Source organism: Cryptomeria japonica, chromosome 8 (genome assembly GCF_030272615.1).
Source record: "Cryptomeria japonica chromosome 8, Sugi_1.0, whole genome shotgun sequence".
NCBI lineage: Eukaryota > Viridiplantae > Streptophyta > Pinopsida > Cupressales > Cupressaceae > Cryptomeria > Cryptomeria japonica.
Window position 1 is genome coordinate 119666771 of NC_081412.1, and position 23486 is coordinate 119690256.

The following is a 23486-nucleotide window of genomic DNA, read 5'->3' on the forward strand; positions in this document are numbered from 1 at the left end:
ACTTACCATTTTGAAAGAAGTAATTTTGTAAAAGTGCAACTGCGGATAGCACTCATGAACTTTCAATTGTCCCGATCCACATCCCATGGGTCCCTTTCCTAGCAAACCATTGAATTTGCCCATTTTGGCCAGCGAGTAGATGACATATGGACTCATATGGAAGGATTGGGATTTCTTTAAATTCTTCAGCTGCTGGTCCAAGTTGCGGCTGATCATCTTCACCCAATCCATCATTCCTTCGCCTTCCATAATTTCACTAATTAAGAAAAACATCCAGGGTTCAAACATGAGGGTTTGTGGACATCCCATAATTCTGCTTAACATTAGCACAAGGTCGGCATACTCTTGTTTAAAATCCATGTTGGTGATCTGCTTAGGTAGCTTGGAAATATGTGGCGTTGGCCTTTGCATCGTGACTTTGTTAATTATTCCAGCACATCTCTCGAGGCTAGCGTCATATATCATCGTTACTCTTTCCTTGCTCCTGTAGGTCATGGACTGGTATGCTGGAATTCCAAATGTTTCTCCAATTGCTTCGGCTGAAAGGTTGGCCAAGAGTTTGCCATCCAGTGTCAAAATTGCCCTTCTCTTAGCATTATAATGTTTCACGCACTTCATAATCAGTTTCAAGCATTGGATGGCTGGAGGGAAACTGACTGCTGCAACAATCCTTCTCTTGACAATTCTGGTGGCAATGACTGATGGAGCACATCCAGCTGTTCCATAAACTCTCTTCCTAAACTCTCCTAGTCTGAACGTTCCTAGGTTAGTGTCGTTGACTTCCATTTTGAAATGATTTTCGATTCAAGAAGAAATCCTCTTTGCTCATTTTTGATCTGCATCTGTCGGGAAGTGTTCATAGCCTTGCTCGATTCTGCCATTTCTGCAAAATAAAATAAATAACATTAGATTCATAATGAAGAAGTTCAATAAATCTGTTGAGGAAGGAATTCCAGGCTATAAATTCCAAACTTGGAATAAAATAAAACCTCCAAGAACTTCTGGAAAATAATAAATCTGCTGAGGAAGTTCAAATGTCCTACTAGCTGCCTGAGATAGACCTGCTAGAAATAGACTTACTAAAAATAGTAAGTACTTCCAAACATCAAATTAGGGCTAACCAGGATAGGGTGACACTAAAAATAGAAATTGCTGAAAATAATAAGTTTGTTTAAACTTTAAACACAAAATTAGGCCAATCCGGGATGTAGTGAAACTTACTAAAAATAGACCTACTATAAATAATAAGTGCTCAGAATTTCCTCAAATTTCACTAGTAGCTTCCTTGAAGGGTTTTGACTTCATTGCTAAGTTCAAATTTTCAAAACCCTAAGAAAATGACCTCAAATCTAAGTCTGAAAGGTCAAAACCCTAAATTAGACAAAACAAGTTCTAGACTTAGTCAAATTCTCTCAAAACACTTGTAGACTTGATTAGAATTTATCAAAAGACTTGCAAACCTGGGGAGATCAAAAGGATTGCTGCGAAAAGACCCAAAGAACCACAACCAAAAGACCAAGAGGACCAAAAAATGTAGGGGGTCCCCATTTGGAATGGGGTGATGTGTCATTAGGTCACAACATTGTTTACGTCTTGATTTAGGATGCCAAGTGAACCAAACTTAAGTTGAAGAGTCAAAAGTTAATTCTCACAGGATACAATGACAATCATAAAGCCTACAGGCCGATTGATATGGACACTGACTATTTGACATTCAGCAGGGATGTGGTGATTGATGAAGAAGTTGGGCCTTTTCAGCTCTCTTTTGACATCAGTAGTTCTAAAGATCAGCCTCTGAAGGCTAAATATTTAGGTTTCTAGCTTCCATTAGCTAAACTTGAAGGGGGGAGGGGGGGCGGCTTTGATGATTTTGACCATGTGGAATCTCATAGATAGGTACCTCTACTTGTTCTACAGAGTTTCTTCAAGAGAACCTTGATTAGCATCTAGATGATATAGTAGTAGACTCCAAGTCGTGATGACCACGCTGATTTGGATGGAGAGGTTTCTTCAAAGAGACGTAAGTGGTAGGAACAATTTATTGGTGATGTTCAAGATGATGAGATGATTGAGGGCAGATCATCTAGAGGCAAGAGAAAGTAGAACGCAATTAATTTTGTGCTTATGGCTAACTTTCAGAGTGTTTATGAACCCCAAGATTTTGCAGAGGCAAAAGGTAAACCTAAAAGGGAAAAGGCCATGAAAGTCAAACATCAAAGTCTTATGAAGAATAGGACTTGGCTTCTTTCAAATCTTCCACTAGGGAAGAAACTTATTAGCTACAAATGGGTATATAGAGTCAACAACAAATCTAATGGTACACTTGACAAGTACAAAGCATAGTTGTTGGCTATAGGATTTTCACAGAGAGAAGGTATTGATTATGTGGAGACCTTTGCTCCTACAACAAAGATGAGCACCATTCACTTGGTTCTGGCCATGGCAGCTTGATTTGGCTAGAAAATCTATCAAATGAATGTGAAGAGTGCCTTCTTCAATGGTGACTTAGAGGAAGAAGCATACGCGATTCAGCCTTGGGGGCTTCAAGCTGTAGGAAAGGACAATTAGGTATGTAGATTGACAAAGGCTCTTTATGGCCTAAATTAGGCACCTAGGGTATGGTACATAAAGATTGACAGGTGTTTGGATGAATAGGGGTTTCAAAGAAGTTCTTCAGATTCTAACTTGTCTGTCAAAAGCATAGGCCATAACATCATCGTTTTGGTCATTTTTGTGGTCATCATAATAGGTAGTGAGACGCATTTGATTGAGCCAATAGAGTGGAATTTGGGCAAAGCTTTTGACATGACAAACTTAGGCCTCCTACATTATTGTCTTGGTGTAGAACTTTGGCAAACAGGTGGTGGTATTTTTGTTTCTCAATTTAAATATGCCAGGAGTTTGCTAGACAAGTTTAGAATGACATATTGCAAGATCTCGTCTACACCTATGGAGAAAGGGCTAAAGCTTTAAGCCAAAACAAACTTAAAAGTGATCAATTAGTTAACATTTATGAAACTAGTGGGTGCTCTTATCTATCTTACAATCACTAGACCTAACTTGAGCTATGTTGTGTGTTACATTTCTAGATTCATGACAACACCTAAGTAGAACATTGGGTTGCAGCTAAGAAGGTGTTGAGATATGTGAAAGGGACACTTGACTTTGTGTCATGCCCCCCCATGACACTATTCACAACCTACCTTAAAGAAGGATGAATGAATAATAGATGAGAAAAACTATCCTATTAAATAAGATTTTACAATTTTTCTAAGGTGTAGTCCAAGGTTGACGAAAGATATCTCTATTCGCGTTGAGACAAAGATTATCAATATCGGGAGGAGTCTCCTTGGCCAGCAGAAGAAGCTTTAAGGGAGTTTATTGATCAATCAAACATAGACAAGCAGTTTACAAAGAACATCTATCAAGAAGTTCACAGGCTTGACCTTGGTAGCAAACCGGAAGTAAATATCATTGTGAAGCGGTAGGAGAATTATAAGGAAAATAATGTATTGATATGTTCAGTCAAGAATAGGAGGTGCAAGTGATTGGCATGGGAATGTGGAGAGTAAGATTGGAGGAGTACCACTAATGCATTCAATTGGGCCTCTAAAAGCTATGGTGTTCTTGACTCTACATTTCTGCAGAGTATTGTATGCACATTGAGTGTTCAATATTATCAATGTTTGTAATAAGGAAGGCACACTTTCAAATAATGATTAATATGGAGCGATAAGGAGACTCTTGTATTACCAACAATTCCCATTCCCATGAATTGATTCTATTTCAACCCAAAAACACTCACAAATATCAAGGGCATGGTTAATTAAGGTGCAGAGGAGTTAGTAAGGAACAAATTAGTTAAGAAGCTTAATAAAAGGGTAAGGGATATGAAGGGAAGAGATACCTCTCTTTTGGAAAGGTACACCCGAAACAAGAGATACAACCTTCCATGCTGTCTTAAGGATATATAAGCCAAGTTATTATGGGAAGGAAGGTGTATCATTGGGGAGTAAGAGAGAAGATTGGACATAATCAGACTTTCAGATACATAGCCATTGTGCATTATATTAATAATTCGGTATGAAGGCTAAATGTCTATAAAATTAAACATCACAAACACAATCAGATCAGGGTACTTAAATAAGAATCAAACCATTACTTCTACAGTATCAATAACATATCTGCCAACTCGATTGTGATATACATATGTACATTTTGCTTACACATAATGAGTGATGTTTAAGTGTATGCTCTTGTTTGATTGTCATATATATATACATATATATATCAATGCTGCCTATACACTATAGATGATGATTAAATATGTGTATATGATTAAAGATATGCTTGATTGTTTGAAATCCATTTTGTTGGAAGGGCCTGAGGTGTAAGCATAAGGGGTTTGAGAGGGTTAAGTAAGTAGACCATCATAGAGTTGATCATACTGGCTCCTAGGACCAGAGGGCACTTACGTAGAAGAGCCAAGGAACCCACTTATGACCTCCGCCCAACTCTGCAAGATGGCACCTGTCTTTAGGGAGATGAGGCATCGATGGGGAAACAAGATACAAGCCGCTAAGCAAGAAAGAGGGCTGTGGTAGTGTTGTGACCTTTTTCACACATCGCCCTATTACAAATGGGGACCCTCTCCTTTCCTGCTTTCTAGGGTTTTTGTTAGTGCCAGTGGCCTTCCGCTTCAAGTTCTACTCAGTTTTGTCAAGCTTTGAACGGTTCGAGTCCTAAAGATTGAAAGTCAGTTTTTGCGAGCCAAGTGATAATAGAGTCTGGATACCGTCGAAGTGCCCAGAAAGGCTAAAGGACGAAGAACACGATTGATTTGAACGAATTTGAAGAACTTTCTATTTTTAGAAAGTTGCTTTTTTTGCTTTTTTCCTAGTTTTTAGGAAGTTTCATTTTTGACATTTTTAGTCCAATCCTTGGTATGGCTAATTTTAGAAAGTTTTCCCCATTTTTTAGTGATGCCTACTTTTTGCTTTTTCGAAGTCGGGACCTAGGGTTTGCACTGGTACTACTAACCCGCTTCGATCGTGATCGAGGAATTCCAAGTTTTGACCTAAAGAGCTAAGTTCCTACATTTGAGGGGTCATGATGCTTCAGATGGTTTGCCTGATTATGGATTTCAAATTTCAAGTCAATCTGGTTAAAATTGAAGAAATTGTGGAATTTTGAAGTTTTTTTTCGAAATATTTTCTAAGTTTGGCTAATGATTGATGGTGAGTGTTATGGCAGGTGATGAAAAGTCCGCCCTCATGGAGATGTCTTCAAAAGTCCTCCCTACCCAAGCATGATGATAGAGGTATCTTCAAAGTCCGCCCTGTGAAGAGAGCATGAGAAACTCCGCCCTATGCAAAGAGTTAAAGTCCGCCTTGGAGGTAGATCAAAAGTCCGCGCTCTTGGTAGTCTCTCAAAACTCCGCCCTTGGAGGTAGTTTTAAAGTCCGCCTTGAAACATGTGTCTGAAACTCCGCCATGGTGGTAATCTCTTCAAAGTCCGCCATGAAGAAGGAAGCTCAAAAGTCTGCCCTCCAAGCAAGTTACCAAGCCTTCAAAAGTCCACCCTATGGATGAAGTGAAAAGGTGTTCAAGGCTAAATAGTCCGCCTTAGGGTGGGGAGATAAGTAGTGGAGCCTAAGACTTAAACTCCGCCCTATGAAGTAAAAGTTGCTCAAAGTCTGCCCTAGGGGATTGGTAAGTATTAAGTGGACATCAAAGCAAGTCTAAGGTAAAGAAAAGTCTGCCTTGGTGGTCATTCAAAAGTCCGCCTTGGTGAAGTCTCAAAAGTTCGCCCTCTTGGTGGTCACTCAAAACTCCGCCCTCTTGAAGATCACTCAAAGTCCACCTTCATAGAGATGCTTCAAAAGTCCGACTTTGCCTTGCAACACAACAAGAAAGATGCTTCAAAAGTCCGCCTTGAAAAGTAGGATGATATTTCATCCAAATCTTCATGGAATTTGAACTGAATCCCAAATTAGAAAGTTTCTAGGAGGATATTTGAAAGATCAAGTTCGGATGTATAGACTAAAATCAATTTAGAAACTTGCACGTTGTGAGCCAAGAAGAAGATTTTCGAACTTAAAGAGATGACAAGCCAACTAAAGTATAAAATGGAAACTTTCTTTGTGGATACAATGGACTGAGGATGAATTAGAAACATGAATTGGAAAAGATCTACGTGTTTCTAATTGCAGATTCAAACTTCATTACAATCTTCACTTCTTCATTCTCACACAAAAGTTCGAACTTTCTGAGCAAGTTGAGAGAAATATTGAGAGTTATTTTGCAGATTTAGGGTTATTTCAAAGAAGATTTTGTAGATTGGAGGTGTTACAAGGTGATCTCTTGCAGGTTGAGCAAACGTTTTAAGGAATTTTAATTTATCAACCTCATTCTTATCAAGTATCTGCAGATTTTTGGAGTTGAACCAGCTGATAGAAGGCAGATTAGTCAAAACTTCCGAGTTTTCTTGAAATTCCTTCTATCTTCTTGCCTTATTCTCATTCATTCGAAGGTGAAGTTGGTCTTAAATACAGATTTATTACATTTTCTGAGTTTTCCAGATTCGTTGGAGGTGATTATTGTGGAATTATCCAAATTTTCAGTAAGAAAGATCATTTTTTTGGGATGAGGGTTTTCAAAGCTATAAAACCTGGTTTTTGGATTGCAATCATAAATGTCCCTAGAGTGGGGAGTTTACATGTGAAAATTCTATTTTCATGACTAAGTATGAAAGTGAAGTAAAAGTTCCAAACACTTAGCCATTCGCAAACCTCGAATTTTTAATCTAAGTTCTGATTTCTAACTTAAGCTTCATGATTATTCGTAGATTTCAGACACGATGAAGTTCCAAGTAGACAAGGATGCTCCTCTTGAATCAAGAATGAACTCAAAATGGAAGAATATCAGCGATACCAACCTTGGGCATATCAATCTGAGGGAGTTCAAGAAGCGTATGTTTGGCTTAGATAACCTTATGCCTACCTTGATCGTGTGAAAGATGACAAAGAGTGGTATCGTGCATGCTGCCAGCTTTCTCCCTACCATGCAGTGCACAAAGTTGGTAGCTGAGTGCGCTAGGCACTACAACCCTGTCGGTAGGGATATTGTCGCACCAGATGGAAGAGTGTTGGAAAACATCAACGATGAGGCCATAAGGGAAGCTTTCAGAATTCCAGAATATCATAATGCTATATATGTGACCAAGGATGAGGCTGATCGAATGTATCAAGATCATTTGGAGAAGTATGATGCTATCCTTAATCATTCCTGGCTGGACAAGCCAAGGAAGGGTGCCTCCAAACTACAGAGGAAGAGCTTGGTAAGGGCGTATTTCAAAGAGGATATTGGAGATATGATTGTCCTGTTGAACAGGATAATGGGTAATCCTTAAGGCGCTCCATTTGAGCCTTGGATGTATTATTTCATAAACGAAATAATAAGCGGAGTCAAGATGATAGACTGGGCTTGGATGATAAGCAATAACTTGGACAGCGAGCTGAGAAATCTGGAGGCAGATAGGACCTTTTACATGAGCTCATACTTGTTCTATTCCCTGGCTAGAACCTACAGATACAGAGGCCTCACTTGTAGAGGGGAAGTGGGAAATAAAGAGAATCAATTTCTTGTCTATGATTGTTATCCCCAGCTACACATGGAAGAAAAGTTTCATTTCAAGAGGGTAAATGATACATTTCTGATGCACATCACACAAACATTGCAAGGTGGATTACATCAGAGACTTTCAAGAGTCTATGGACTTCATAAGCAGATTTGGGTATTGGTATATTCAATACCCGAAGTTCACCTATATCAGAATTCAGGGGTTTTCCGGATCTCCCTATAAGCTCCCAGCCCACCCTACCAACCGAGTTGTGCTACTGGAAGTAGTGAGGCAACTAGAGGGCTATATGACAGTTCAAAGAGATAAGCAAAAGAAGGCAGGAACCTCCTCTCTCACGATTAGAAATGGACTAGAGACGTGCCCATTATCACAAGCCGCTGCCACTGCAGAGAAAGAGCTGGCTTGGTACCCTTTCTACCAGTACAAAGCAAGAAAGAACTTTTATCCATTCCATAAGATGAAAAGGGTAGAAGGGATGAAATTCAAGCACAAAGCTGATTTGGAAGATTATTGGGTTAACGCAGCTGATAGTTTCGAAATCAAGAGAAGATTTTGGTTAAGGATTCCCTTGAGCATGGTAAGAGCAACAAAAGTATTCAGAGTTGCTGATCAAATAGAAGACAGTCCTGAGCTTCAGCAGCCGAGCTTTGAAAAGATGAGGAATGAGCCACTGGCCTTGGTTGATTGGTTAGAAGGAGAGAAGTCAGATTTAGCAGACCTCATGAGATCAGTGGTCAAATACTCCAAGTGGTGGACATCTGAGAAGACCAAACAATTGAAGTCCAAAGGTGTTGTCTTGACTTATGATTTAATGGGAATAGATGACTATCTGTCCTCCAACCCTTGTATCTCTGCAGGCAATGCTCGGAATCCGGAGAGTGTTGGGTCCCAGAAAAGGAAGGAATTAGTTGGAAGCTCTGGAAAGGCCAGGGGAAAGAAAGTTGTTGGGGAGGGTGTTGGGGAGGGAAATGAGTCCAACAAAGGTTATTCCATTTTGAGTGCCGCATCTGCTATGCCTGACCAGAATGCAGTTGAAGAGAAAGAGATGGACACAGATATGGGGAATAATGAAGTGAGAGTGCCTTCTCCCTCAATCGAAGAAATAATAAGAGAAGCTGTCCAAAGCCCGGACAAGGAACAAGTTTTTAATGCAGCCACGGAGGTTGAAGAGTCTGAGCCCCCAATAGTTTTCCTTGATGGTATAGTTACTGGACTAGGAGGGACAGATGATGGATTTGATCAAAACACTGTGGAGCAGTCAACCATTCCTGACTGGTTGAGAGAAAGGATAAGGGCTAAGATTCCTAATGAAACCCATTCGGAAGAAAATACAACAACATTTCTGGCAAAGGTGAACGAACCAGTCGTAGTTAAACCACCTAAGCCAGCTAGAAAATTCTCTTTGATTCAGAGGGATAGTGCAGGGTTTAGGATAGTTTAGATAGCGGTGCCAAAAGAAGGAAAAACTCGAGACAATATTGCCTCGGAGGATTATAAGATTACTACTGAATAGTTGGGTAAGCCTACTCAGGACCAAGAAGTCCAGTACTTTGACGACTCTTGCAATGTCCTCAAGGCAAGGCTAGCCAAGGAGAAGGAGAAAAGAAAGAAGGTTGAGGAAATATGTTCTCCATCTATCCAGGCCACTCAACCATGAGATACCAGTCACCCCTCCGCAGCCTCTTCAGCAAGAGTCAATGAAATATTACGAGGACATGAAGGGCACATTCACGCAGGCTAAGGAATGGATCTCAGATGCTTTGGCACATGCTGACATACTTGTAGAAAATTTAGTATCAGCACATGAGTTAGCTTCTTCATTGGTCAGCTGAATTCAGGACTTAGCTACAATTGGGAAGATGTTGAAGAAATCCAAGATGAAATACTTCCACAATTGAGGGTTATTCGAGGTCTATCAAAACGAAACTTGGTAGATGTAGGTGTCATACAGGCTGGGGATAGGTATGACTTTAACACTTGGTATTATGCTTTGGTCACCAGGGTTGAAGTCCTGAAGAAATTCGAAACTAAGTGTTTTGAGACGGAGGAAAGTGTCAGAGAAATTTTGAGTAAGGTGTTTCGTGTAGCATTAGAGATCTGGAAGAAATAGGGTATACGAGAAAAACACCTGCAGGCAGAGAACCTAAGAGCCAGAATTCAGTTAAGCTTTTTCAAAGGCTCGGGGATGATTGATAAGGCGATCTCTAAAGGATTGCAAGTTTTCTCATTGACGAGAACTTTCTTGTCCAGGCAGTTGAGTGGGAAGGCATCCTCGCCACGTGTACTGATGATGTGGATATCGTCGACTTCCAGATTAGTAACCTGCCAAGTGTCACTATGGAAGAGGTTAGGCTAATCGTGTCCAGATACATTGAATCTGCAAAAGGGGAAATTGGACACTCACCTCAGTGACATTAGCAGCTGTGCCACTTTTCATGTTCTCATTCATTCAAACTGATAGAGTTTTGGGAAACCCTAATTAGGGTTTGTAACTTTCAATCTGGGCCTTTGATCACTGTTTGATCTCGACCGTTTATTTATTTTCTGAAAAACTATATAAGGTTACCTCCTCTCATTTGGAGTGTGAGGTTTTTGATATTTTGTTGCGTGAAGGTCATTTTTTTCAAATAATATATTGCATGTGCGCTTTCTCTTAAGGCCTTGTAATCTCTGTTGTTTGAGTGATTAGCATGGTTTCAATTTCCTCAACACATTAGTTAAAGTTAATTTAGATTTGCTTTCATGTTGTTAGAATTGAATGAAGGATTTGATAAGTGTTAATTGACGGTGTATATCTGCTCATACTTTTGGTGAATGGATGATTTCGATTTCACCATGCAAAGTTAGTCTGAGCCTATCCTCTATGCATGCCAACATTTCGATCACAAGCAATGCCAACATTTCGATCATAAGCACAACCCGTTGAAGATTGCACCTGCTTTGTGTAGTTGTCCTCAGTGTGGCGAAGCAAAGTGCAGTTTCCCGAGAGCACCCAGTTAATACGGTCTTCAGAATTCGTAGGTTTAGATCAACTTTCTTAACCCTATCCCTTTTTCCCTTTTTGAAAGTCTAAATCTCGAAAATCCAAAAAAAAAAAAAAAAGAAAGAGCCTAAAATTGATAAATCTATCTAAGTCCAGAAGTTTGAACGACACTTGATAACGTAAGTCCCCCTTGAGTTTTCAGCATACACTACCCAAGAAGCTATTTCATTAAAGTTGCTTGTTCGCACATATAGACCTTGGAATCAGTAGTGATTTTTCAGGAGAGGATAGAATACCTTTGGGTATCTTATTCTAATGTTTGGAAGATGATAAAACAGACACCAACAGGTAGATAACCACTTTTGGGCTTAGTGTAGAAATAGCTTTGGGTGGACCTATCATGTCTTTTCCTCCAATCCTTAATATGCTTGTATAATATTGCTGATGGTATATGAATATGTTGTGATTTTATCTAACCCTAGTGATTGAATATATCTATTTAATGTCCCCTTCTCAGTGAGGAGAAGTTCAGTGAGCCATTAGCCTATTCCGGAGACCCATAGGCTAACTGGAAGCAAAAATTAGGGTTTCCTATTTTCGAGGAGGATTCCTCGCAGTTTTCAGGGATGTTCTGGTTGGAGTTTGGTAGAATGAATCGAGGTTTCCTTTTGGGTTTTTTGTAAGCTTTGCAGTGATATGACATGCAAATAGCTCTGAGGAGTTTGCAAAACTTAATATTTTTAGTAAGTTGATGTCAGTTATCATGATTATTGGGTTTTTTTCAGAGTTACCCGGGGATGCGTCCCCAACCTGAAAACCCCCGTCCCCATCTTGGGGACGTTTCGGGGACTTGGGGACGGCCAGGGGACATTTCCCCCCGTCCCCAAATTGCCCTGTATTTTGAGGGGACGTCCCCGAAACGGGGGGATGCCTGCCCTAGCTCTGAGGGACGTCTGTACGTCCCGGGGATGGCTGGGGATGGCTGGGGATGGTTGGGACGTCCCCAATCCATCCCGGGGACGGCCAGACGTCCCCCATATCTAAGGCCATTAAAAAATATTAAAAAAATAAAAAAAGTTGTATTTTCAATTTTTTAAATTTTTTTTCTAATATGGGCCCCTTATTAATTCAAATTGTTATTAAAAATAAAAAAATTAAAAGATAACATTAATTAAATTTTAAATTTATTAATTTAATTCATAATTTTGAAAATGAAACTATATGGCAGCAGTGTAGCCTTTGGGCATTTTGACACAGAGATTCGAAAATCGCCAAACTCGGCGAGTCAATAGAAAAATAACACCCAACGCCCTTATTAAAGAATAATTTTTTTTGGCCTCACAGGGCGCTGCCCCTCGACCCTGCCTTGTATCGCGACAGGGAGCGCGCAAGGGGCGCTGCCCCTTGACCCCACCTTGGGGGCGTTGTCCCCAAACCCCCGTTGAAAAATATGGGGGGAAACTGCGTCGATAGAAGTAGGGAAAATTTAACCTCTTTGTTTTGACATTTTGTATGTTATTTCTTTAATATCTATTATGATATGCATATTGACAATGTGAATGAATTGAAATTTTGATTTATGAATGCATAATTGCATATTGTCTATTGAGTATTAACAATGTTGTATGTTCAGAATTTACATTCTAAAATGTTTTCAACTTTTCATAGTATCATACACATGCTATATCCATGTTTTATTGTTTTCATATGAATATAATGTATGTATGCATGCTTTATCCATGTTTTCATATGAACATTTAGAATTTTGAAATTTTCCTATATATTTTAAATTTTTCCTATATTTTATATAGCCGTCCCCTTTGCCGTCCCCAAATTTGGCAAAAAAATTTGCCGTCCTGGAAACGCGTCCCGCCGTCCCCTGCCGTCCCCGTCCCGGAAACTCGGGGTAACATTGGTTTTTTTTGGCTTTCTGTGCTGAGCTACAGGGTTCAAAGAACAATCTTTTTGGAGTTGTTTTCAGGACTTACTATTTTTAGCAAGTGTCTTTCAGGTATCAGGCAGCTCTACTTTTAGCAGTTTAGTGCAGAACTCCAACCCAACCAGTTTGACAGTTTTCAGCGCTTTAAATTCATAGTTCAATTTGGTACTGATCAGTATTTGATTTGCAAGTGTTTTTCTAAGGTTTAATATTTAATTATTATTGTTGGACGACTTAGGAAAGGGGAAATACATTTTATTTAAAATTTTTTTAAGTCTCTTAAGTTAGGCGATGTGGATGAAAAAAGTGCTTAAGTTATAATTTTTTTTTATGTTGCAAAGTGTGGACCAAGAGAAAAGTTCGAACTTGGAGCCTAGGTTGAGGACTTTTATCTTGGATGCCATATACTTGAAAGAAATGAAATGAAATATATCGCCTAATGTGAGTGGGATGAAATGACTTCTGATTTGGGCAAATTTGGTGAGCATTTGCATTTGAATTTGACTGGGCAAAAGTTATAAATAAGTGACTTGGGCTCTCATTTTGCCATCCATGAAAATTTGTATAACAAAGTGCTGCCGTAATGGTGCTAGATTTGTGCTTTGAAGTTGCAAGCTTCCTAGCCTATGTCAGTTTTGTGCTTGAGATATAGCACCTAGTTGTGGAGAGACTATTTCTCACTCAAAGGAATAGATAGAGCATATTGAGAATGGTTTGCATCAGTTGGTTTTCAGTTTTGGTGCGAGTTTGTGTGTTTCTTGGTTGCTGGTTGGCGTCATGGCTGAAGCGTATAATCACTCCTTGGTTTCTGTGCGGGCTTCTGCTGATTCTGGGTATTGGCTGTAAAGATTTCTATGCATCTAGCGATGAGATTGGTAAGTTTTCAGCCCCTAGTGTTGAGTTTTCAAATTTTAAATGCAAATCGTACTTTCCAGTCTAGACGTACTTGTTAAGAACATGCAATGGGATGCGCGTTGTGAGTTTGGGGTCATATTGCTACTGTTTTCCAGTTCGTACTTGGTTGCTTAATGGTTATTGTCCGTTTGGGTGTGTTGTGGGGTGATTTGAGTGGGTTTTGAGTGAGTTAGGAGCATTTTGGTGTGGATTGGTGTTGCTGGTTATGCATTTCCAGCCTGCTGTCATATATATCAGATTTCTGAAAGTTGGATTTTGGGTGAGATTTTGAGAGTGAGTAGATTGGGTTGTTAGATGATGTTTGGAGGTCTTGTTGCAGCTGTTAGTCTTTAATCAGCACTTGGTTACCAGTTTGGGGTCATATTGCTACTGTTTTCTACTTCGTACTTGGTCGCTTAATGGTTATTGTACGTTTGGGTGTGTTGTGGGGTGATTTGAGTGGGTTTTGAGCGAGTTAGGAGCATTTTGGTGTGGATTGGTGTTGCTAGTAATGCATTTCCAGCCTGCTGTCATATATATCAGATTTTTGAAAGTTGGATTTTGGGTGAGATTTTGAGAGTGAGTAGATTGGGTTGTTAGATGATGTTTGGAGGTCTTGTTGCAGTTGTCAGTTCTTAATCAGCACTTGGTTACCAAATTCTACATTCATTGTAATGCAGGTTAGTAGTACTAACAGCAACATTTTGGCTTTCTGCTATCCCATTGCATAAGTGGAAGAGGCTAGCTTAGCCGCCTGCCTTAGATTAGCAATATTTCTTAAATTCAAAAATCTTTGTAATGAATTGTAAAGCTGGTTAGTAGTACTAACAACTATCCTCTCAAATTTCTCATTTTGTTCCCACTGCATAAGTGGAAGAGGCTGGCTTAGCCGCCTATCTTGAGTTTGTAATACTGTCCTCCCTTTGCATAAGTGGTAGTGTTGATTGTAATGTTGTCCTCCCGTTGAATAAGCGGTGGAGTTGATATTAATTTCCATTTCTAGTCCTCCCGTCGCACAACCGACAGAGTGATTGCATTCTTAGTTCTTTGACTTGTCCTTGGTTGGTTTACCGCTAGGTGATTGCCGCTGTATAAGTGGAAGGGGCTGGCTTGCCGCTCTAGTATTGTAATCTGCATTTTTAGTGTTGCATCTAACGATCCCCTATCACTGTATGCTCTCACCCTCCCAGTTTGAGCTCTTGGTGATCAAAAGGTGGAAGGGTTCCTTTCAATTGGTTTGGATTGCATTATTTTAACCCTAATGGGTGATTGGTGTGTTTGTAAATCTGTTAAAATAAAATAAAAAAATGTTGGGATATTACAATCTATCTCTCTCTCTTTCTATACACACACACACACACACACACACACACATATATATATAATTGTATATGTTGCTTATTCTATGATTGTAGGATTCAAACCCAGGATCACATTATCAAAGAGATATTTACTTCTTAAGATGTAACCCTAACCCTAATTTGTTGCAATTGTGATTCTAGGGCAAATTAAGAAGGAAAAGCAAAGATCCTAGGCTGGTTGGGTTCACAGATTTAGATTTTTGTTGATAATAGGAAGTCCACTTCTAGGCATGTTTTCAGTATTGGTATGGATGTAGTCACATGGACTTGGTTAGAAGAAGCAAGTAGTAGCTCTTTCCTTGATAGAAGTAAAGTATCGAGGAATAGTCAGAAAAAATTGTGAGGCAGTATGGCTATGGAAGATGCTTTTAGACATGCAAATGTCTCAAGCAGGGCCTTTACCCTTGTATTGTGACAATCAATAGGTGCTAAGGCTGACCAAGAATCCAATCTTCCACGAGCATACAAAACATGTGGAACTTCATTGTCATTCATACGACAACTTGTAGAAGATTGATCAATGATGTTGCAGTACGTTCGAATCGAGGACCATATTGCAAACATTCTTACCAAGTCTGAGTCCTAACAAATTTGTTAAATTTCAGGATAAACTTGGTGTAGTTGACAGATTGACCATTTAGGGAGGGTTTTAAAATAATATTGTAATATTTAGTTATAATGGTCAATTAAGTTGTTAAGATGGACTTTAGAAATATTCTTTATTATTTTATTCTTTTGTGCTTTTTAAGTTGTCAATCTTATCCTAATCGGATAAATTGTTTGTAACTCTTATTTGAGGAGACTTTGCTCCTTCGTTAATATTGAATATTGTAATGTCCCCTCTTTGAAATACAATTTAATGGTAAATAATAATAAAATTAAAATATAAAAGTATATAATTAAATTTTAATTAAGTTAATGAATTGTCAAAGACATGAAATGAAAAGTTGTGACTCCCTCAAACATGAGATATAAAAGGGAGAAGAGAACCTCATTTGAGGGGGATAATTTGGGAATCAGAGGTGCAGATCTAATTAAATAAAAGTGCAGATCTGATTGTGAAAGGTTGTGTCCCTTTCAAAAAGGCAGAAATAATTAAGAGTTGCACTCTTTCAAAGGGTGCTGATGGTGAAAGGGTGTACCTCTTGGCAAAGGGCATACATGGTGAAGAGGTGTGACCCCTCCCTCACATTGAGAGATGTAAAGGAAAGTAATCCAAGCATCCAAGGAGATCACCATCGATTAGATCAAATCAGAACTGTTATTAAGTTACGGGCAGTAACATCTTTGTTCTTGGTTGGGGATGTGCTAAATATGTATGCTTAATATATGAAGCCTGATAATGTTCTTATGCAGAATTCAGTAGTGTTGGTGTAAATAAATATTCATTTTGGATATTATTACACTTACTTTAGTTAACTTAGGATAATGCATCTCTTCGTAGTTTGGATTTGAGACACTTAGGGAAGTGTGCACATAGGTATAGAGCTTGTAGGAGAAATTCCACCTTTTATGGTCTTATTTTGCTGTTGCACTCCACATTCGATGGGTCATCCATCTCTTGTGGAATATTATATTATTTCTCCTACCTACGCCTAGTATTTCTTACCTACCCTTGTTTCTCATTGAGCCACATGTCATATTTGTGTGCTCATACATCCATATGGCCTTGCCTATATAAGCAGACTTCTATTCATTGTATTGGTTAATCCAGTTGATCATTTTTCATATTGATGAGAATACAGTTTGTTCTTGTCATTCTATTGTCTCTTTTTATGCTTTTCATTGTGCCCTTGATCTTGGCAAAATCCTACATGGTATCAAAGCTATTGGGGCTTCATTGATTGGTTTTTGGAGACATCGTGGAAGACTTCTATTTTTGGATTCGGGGATCTTCATTTTTTGGGGGCATCATACAACGATTTGGACATCACTGTTGAATCCGGGAGGCCGTTTCCATAAATTTCGACTATAAAGTCGACCTATTTTGGTGAGAAATTTTTTTTTCCCATTTTGGCTATTATCGTACGGATTTCGAAATTTTTTAATTTATTTTTCGGAATTTTTTTTTCATATTTTCTTAAATTTTTTTTCGAAAAATCGAAAAAAAAAAAAATTAAAAAAAAAACTTTTGTGGTTGTTGGGGGTCCGCAGACCCCCCGTACTCTGTCATTTGCAGGCCGCGCAATCCTTACCGTCCGGCCTCTGTCACGCCGTGTCCTCCCGTCTGACGCCGACAACTCGCGCAATCCTTACCGTCCGGCGCCAGCACTGGTCCTCTGGCACCCACGCCGGTCTCCGCCGCCCTCGCCTGCGCCGGTTCCTGCCAGTCCCCGCTTGCTATCATCGCCGCCGCCGGCCGCCTTGCTCTCGCCGCCGGCTTCCCTCGGATCCCGGCCGCTGGTCTCCGGCGCCTCGGCTCCTGGTTGTCGAAAACCTCCGTCGAAAACCTCCGGCGACGCCTTCTCTCCGTTGGCGCTACAAACCAGGCAAAAACCGCGCCTGCCACGTGGCAGGCGGGCATTGGCCCGCGGTCAAAACCGTACGTCTAGTCATCTGCCACGTCATCCGCCACGCAGAACTGACGACGACCGCCTAGTCAGCCGTCCGTACGGTACGACAGCTTAGTCATCTGCCCAGTCAGCAGTCTATACAGTACGGACGCCCAGTCAGCAGGGAGGCGAAGTTTTTGCGATGGTCATACGGCCGTCAAATTTAACACAGTGAATTGTTGACGTCAGCGCCACATCAGCAGCTTTTTGAAATTTTTTTGACCCCTCTCCATTGAGTTTTTCAGTTTTGCAGTCCAACTTTGAAAGGCCATATCTTGCTCATTTTTGCTCCTTTTTTGGTGCAATTATTTTTGAAATGGGCTAAAATTTCGTGATTTTCGCAGTGGTGTGGTTATTTTCTGATTTTGGTGCACAGGTTTTTCGGAATTTTCGGATTCTCTCAGCTGTACCTGTCCAATCTTCAATTCTGCAACTTCAAAGGTCTCGTTTGAGCTCATACGACCTCCTTTTCAGGTGCCGTTTTTTTTGAAAGTGCTTATTTTTTCGTCTACCTTCATAATCTATGATCAAATTTCAGAGATTTTGAGTGGAAATTGTACTTTCAGATATTGGTCTTATTTGGCCTATTAGGTATTGTAATTTGCTTGGATCTTAGTTAGATCTCTTGCATTATCAGTTTGAGACTCTTTTGGCCTTATTGAGGCAGTTGTAAAATTGTAAATCAGAAGTCCACTTTGCCATTTTTTGCAAGTGGCTCATTGTATACGCACTACTTATAAAGTGCCAAAATCATCACATTTGGGGGGGGTTCTTTGATTGAGTGAATTTGGGGGGGTGTCTTGTGTGATTGTGCCTCTCTTTGTGCTCTTTCCATTCTTGTTGCAATGAGTCTTAATAAATTCCACCTTTCACTCCACATAATTATGCATCATGGAAAATTAAAGTATGGAGTAAATTAATGGAAAAGGGTCTCACACACTACATAGATGGAACAATAACAACACCACCTGATCCTAAGGCTGATCCAAATGCTCAATTAGAATGGCTCACAAAGAATTGCATGGCTCTTGGAACCTTGCGCAAGTATGTATCAGATGACCTCATTTTTCACATTGAGAAGTGTAAAACAATCAAGGAGGCTTGGGATATGTTTCAAAAATTGTATGGACAAGTTGATGAAATCAGAGGCTATCAAATTGACAATGAGCTCACCAACTTGGATCCCAAGAGTTTTGATACATTCCAAGATTATGTCACCAAAGCAAATGAGCTAAGAGCAAAGCTTAAGGATTGTGGAATTGACAAAAAGGATGCTCAATTGATATTCAACTTGTTGGATAAGCTTGCACCAGAATATGCAGCATTTGTGTCTAGCTTCCAAACTCATCGTTTGACAGTGGGGAGTTCTTATGTTATGCCTTCATTTGATGCTTTCACAGAAATGTTGATATTGGAACAATCTAAGTTGTTGAACATGGGGTTTCTCAAGTCTTCAAAGTCCAAGGCTTTGGTGGCTAATCAAGGGAATCAAGGAAGTCAAGGCAAAGATTCCAACAAGAAGAAGAAGCACTCTAAGTCTAAGCCACACCAGGAAAAAGGGCAATCATCCTCTCCATCACAAGGCGATTTTTCATCCTCTTCCAAGAAGGGGACACCACCTAAGAAGGATAAACCAACTTGTGCATATTGCAATAAGTATGGTCATGATGAGCATCGATGCCACACAAAGCAAGTTGATGAATTAACCAATCTTCTTAAGAAAAACAACATCAACTTGCCATCCGCCTACACAAAGAAGGATTCATCTCCTTCTTCTTCCTCACAGTCTAAGGGAAAAGGGCAAGCATTTGTGGCTACAACAGGTTCTTCACAGCAATGGATACTTTACTCGCGTGCCTCATATCACATGGGTTCTACAAGGGAGCAGTTTTCTTCATTGGAGCCATCTAAGGTACCTCACATTTACATAGGTGATGATACACAAGTAGAGGTTGAAGGGAAAGGTTCAGTTGACATGGATGATGGAACATTTGAGAATGTTCTCTATGTTCCTAACTTGTCTACCAACCTTCTCTCCATCTACCAAATTACTCACTATGGGAATGGGAAAAAGGTTGAGTTTACACTAGATTCAGTTGTGGTAAAGGAACTTGATGATGATGCCTTGGTAGCAGTGGGACAAGTCAATGACAACTCAAGGCTTTATTCATTTTCCCACTTTGTGCCAAGTTCACCTTCTAGGGCCTTGCTTACTCATTCAAATTCAGAAAGTAAGCTATGGCATGAGCGGTTTGGTCACCTCAACTACCGCTATCTTCAGCAGCTAAGCACTAAAGACATGGTCACAGGTCTACCTCGAATGAGTTTTTCAGAGGGTGTATGTTCAGGTTATTCCATGGGCAAGCATCCCGAAGAGAAGTTTGATAAAGGGAAAACTTGGAGAGCTTTGGAAGTTCTTCAACTTGTTCACAGCGATGTAGCAGGTCCATTTCCAGCACCTTCATTTAGTAAGGCCTGCTATGTTCTCACCTTCATTGATGACTACTCCCGCTTCACTTGGGTCTACTTTCTCATTCATAAGAGTGAAGTATTTGACAGATTTCAGGACTTCAAGACTCGTGTGGAGAAGCAATCAGGGAAAGTGGTCAAGATTCTTCGCACAAATAATGGAAGGGAATATGTGAACAAGAGACTTGAGGATTTTTGTACATTTGAGGGGATTGATCTTTAGCATTCTGTAGCATACACTCCACAGCAGAACGGGGTTGCAGAACGCAAGAATAGAACTCTCAAAGAAATGGCTAGCTGTATGATACATGCACGTTCTCTTGATCCCGCCTTTTGGGCAGAGGCTATCAGTTGTGCCACACACATCCAGAATCGGGTTCCTCACAAAGCTTTGCAAGGTATTACTCCTTTTGAAGCTTGGGCTGGTAGGAAACCGATTGTGAGACATTTCAGAGTCTTTGGGTGTCCAGCATGGGCTCGCATACCTCCGCAGAAACGCAAGGCATTGGAACCACAGAGTCGACCTTGCATATTTGTTGGATATCCTGAGGGTGTTAAGGCATACAGATTGATGGATCCAGAGACACATGAGGTGTTCATTGAGAGGAGTGTTCACTTTGAGGAAAGCTCTCCTAGCTTAGCCTCTCTACCTCCTCCACCTTCCTCCATTGTGGATAGTGATGTTAGTGATTCAGATGATGAGTCTCCTTCCACTCCGACTCGCAGGGTTACACCTCCGCAGGGTCCACTTGCAGTTGAGGAGCCTCGTTCTCCACCTCCACCTAGACCTCGTTGGGCTCAACAGACACTTGAGTCCGCGGGTTCTCTTGTTGGGGATCCTTCGGATACACGGAGAACTCGATCACAACATCAGGATCTACCACATGCATTCATTGCTACCGCTTCTGATCCACAGACATTTAGGGAAGCATCAGGGGTTCCTGAGTGGGACCAAGCTATGGAGGAAGAGTATAGTTCCTTGATGAGGAACAACACATGGGATCTAGTCCATCTCCCTAAGGGGAGAAAGATGGTTCGATGTAAGTGGATCTATCGGACCAAGTTTGTAGCGGATGGTAGTGTGGATAAGTATAAGGCTCGGCTTGTTGCGAAAGGTTTCTCTCAGGTTGCAGGTGTTGACTATACTGAGACCTTTGCACCCCTAGCCAAGATGAACTCCATTCGTTTGACACTTGCTATTGCTGCATCTCATGGTTGGGCTGTACATCAGATGGATGTGAAGAGTGCTTTTCTTCATGGTGATCTTGATGAGGAGATTTATATGGAGCAGCCATAGGGTTTCATCCAGGATACTTCCTTGGTTTGCAGACTAAGGAAATCTCTCTATGGCCTTAAGTAGGCCCCCAGGGCTTGGTACGCCAAGATGGATTCCTTTCTTCTCTCCACAGGTTTCACCAGGTGTCATTCCGATCGGAATGTCTACATTTTGCAACAGGATGACTCTTACTTGATACTCGTGCTCTATGTTGATGACTTGATCATTACAGGGAGTACTTCATCCATCATTAACAGGGTCAAATCTGCTTTGCATGACAGATTTGCTATGACTGACTTGGGTCTTTTGCACTACTTTCTCGGGATAGAGATTTCACAGTCACCTTCCGGGATTACACTATCGCAGCCCAAGTATGCTTTTGATCTACTTGCACGCTTTCATATGGCTGATTGTAAGCCTGCCCCGACTCCCTTTCTTTTAGGAGTCAAGCTTGAGGCTCAGTGTTCTTCTCCACCAGTTGATGCCACTTTGTATCGTCAGCTTGTGGGTAGTCTCATCTACTTGACTCATACACGCCCTGATATTTCATTTGCAGTTGGCATGGTTTCCCGCTTCATGCAGGAACCACATGAGCTTCATTGGAAAGCCGCCAAACGCATCCTTCATTACATCCAGGGTACACATCACTATGGGATTCACTATGCAGCATGCACAGGACTTCGCTTGGTTGGTTACACAGACTCCGATTGGGCTGGCGATCTAGTTGATCGTAAGTCTACTTTTGGTTACAGTTTTCACCTTGGTTTGGGCCCCATTTGTTGGCAGAGCAAGAAGCAACATGCTATTGCTCTCTCTTCGAATGAGGCTGAGTATCGAGGCGCTATTAACGTAGCGACTGAGACCATTTGGCTCTAGCAGATTCTCACTGAGTTTGGCTTCACCACTCCACGGCCGACAGTTCTACATTGCGACAATCAGAGTGCTATTGCAATCTCGAAGAACCCGGTCTAGCACCAGCGGACCAAACACATCGAGATTCATATGCACTATCTCGGAGAGCTCATCTAGGAGCAGGTCATTGATTTACAGTATTGTCCTACAACAGAGCAGATTGCTGACATATTCACCAAACCTTTCATCGAGAGTAAGTTCCAGCAGTTGCGAGCTCTCTTGGGGGTGCGGGATGTGTCATTAGGGGGGGTCAGCTGACTTCTCCTTCCTCTCTTATGGGGGGGACTTTTTCCTCTTTGAGGTTTTGTCCTTCTTCTTTGAGAGTCTTTTGTACATTCATCTCTCTTTTGGGGGGGGAGTTTTTTCCCACTGGGTTTTCTCCCTTTCTCCGTTTGTGAGAGATTGCATTGCATAGTTTTGCTTGCATTTGCATATTGTACATGGGTACCTATCATGGCCTAGTAGTCGGGACCCATCTTGCATTGTTGACTTGAGTCTTCATTCCCCTAAGTTGCACTTAAGGGGGGGTGTTGGTGTAAATAAATATTCATTTTGGATATTATTACACTTTCTTAAGTTAACTTAGGATAATGCATCTCTTCGTAGTTTGGATTTGAGACACTTAGGGAAGTGTGCACACAGGGATAGAGCTTGTAGGAGAAATTCCACCTTTTGTGGTCTTATTTTGTTGTTACACTCCACATTCGGTGGGTCATCCACCTCTTGTGGAATATTATATTATTTCTCCTACCTACCCCTAGTATTTCTTACCTACCCTTGTTTCTCATTGAGCCACATGTCATATTTGTGTGCTCATACATCCATATGGCCTTGCCTATATAAGCAGGCCTCTATTCATTGTATTGGTTAATCCAGTTGATCATTTTGCATATTGATGAGAATACAGTTTGTTCTTGTCATTCTATTGTCTCTTTTTATGCTTTTCATTGTGCCCTTGATCTTGGCAAAATCCTACAAGTAGTAATATTAATATAGACTGCAATATGTATGACATTCATACTTAATCCATAATACATGAATCAGTTGGAAAGAAATAGACTGCACTCAGAATTACATCAACATCACAGGTGGATCAAACTCAAAGATACCTTCAGAAAGCCACACCGAAATTGACTGATTGCTTATAACAGCATCTGGGTATGATTACCAGTGAATTCCTTATGTAGATAGAAAAAAACATACAAATAGATTAATATGCAGATAGAAAACACATACAAATAGATTAATATTCAGATATATACAGAAGTTCGATCTACACTCTGATCTAAATGAAAAAAGAATCGAAAGGGAGAATATTTTAGCAGAACAGAAAACAATAAAGGGACCGGCAAACTGTTTTCCCTTTAAGAAGATAAAGGAACCCTCTCTCTAACCCTCCCTTATCAATTGAGAATAGTAATCTAAGGCAAGATTTAGGGAAATCCCAAAAGGGGACGTC

The 23486-nt window shown here is 40.5% G+C and overlaps 1 protein-coding gene across 1 annotated transcript in view; it reads left to right on the forward strand.

The window, feature by feature from the left end:
* Nucleotides 1-23486, forward strand: part of LOC131031262 (uncharacterized) — a 157736-nt gene that overhangs the window by 46858 nt on the left and 87392 nt on the right. The window lies entirely within an intron of this gene.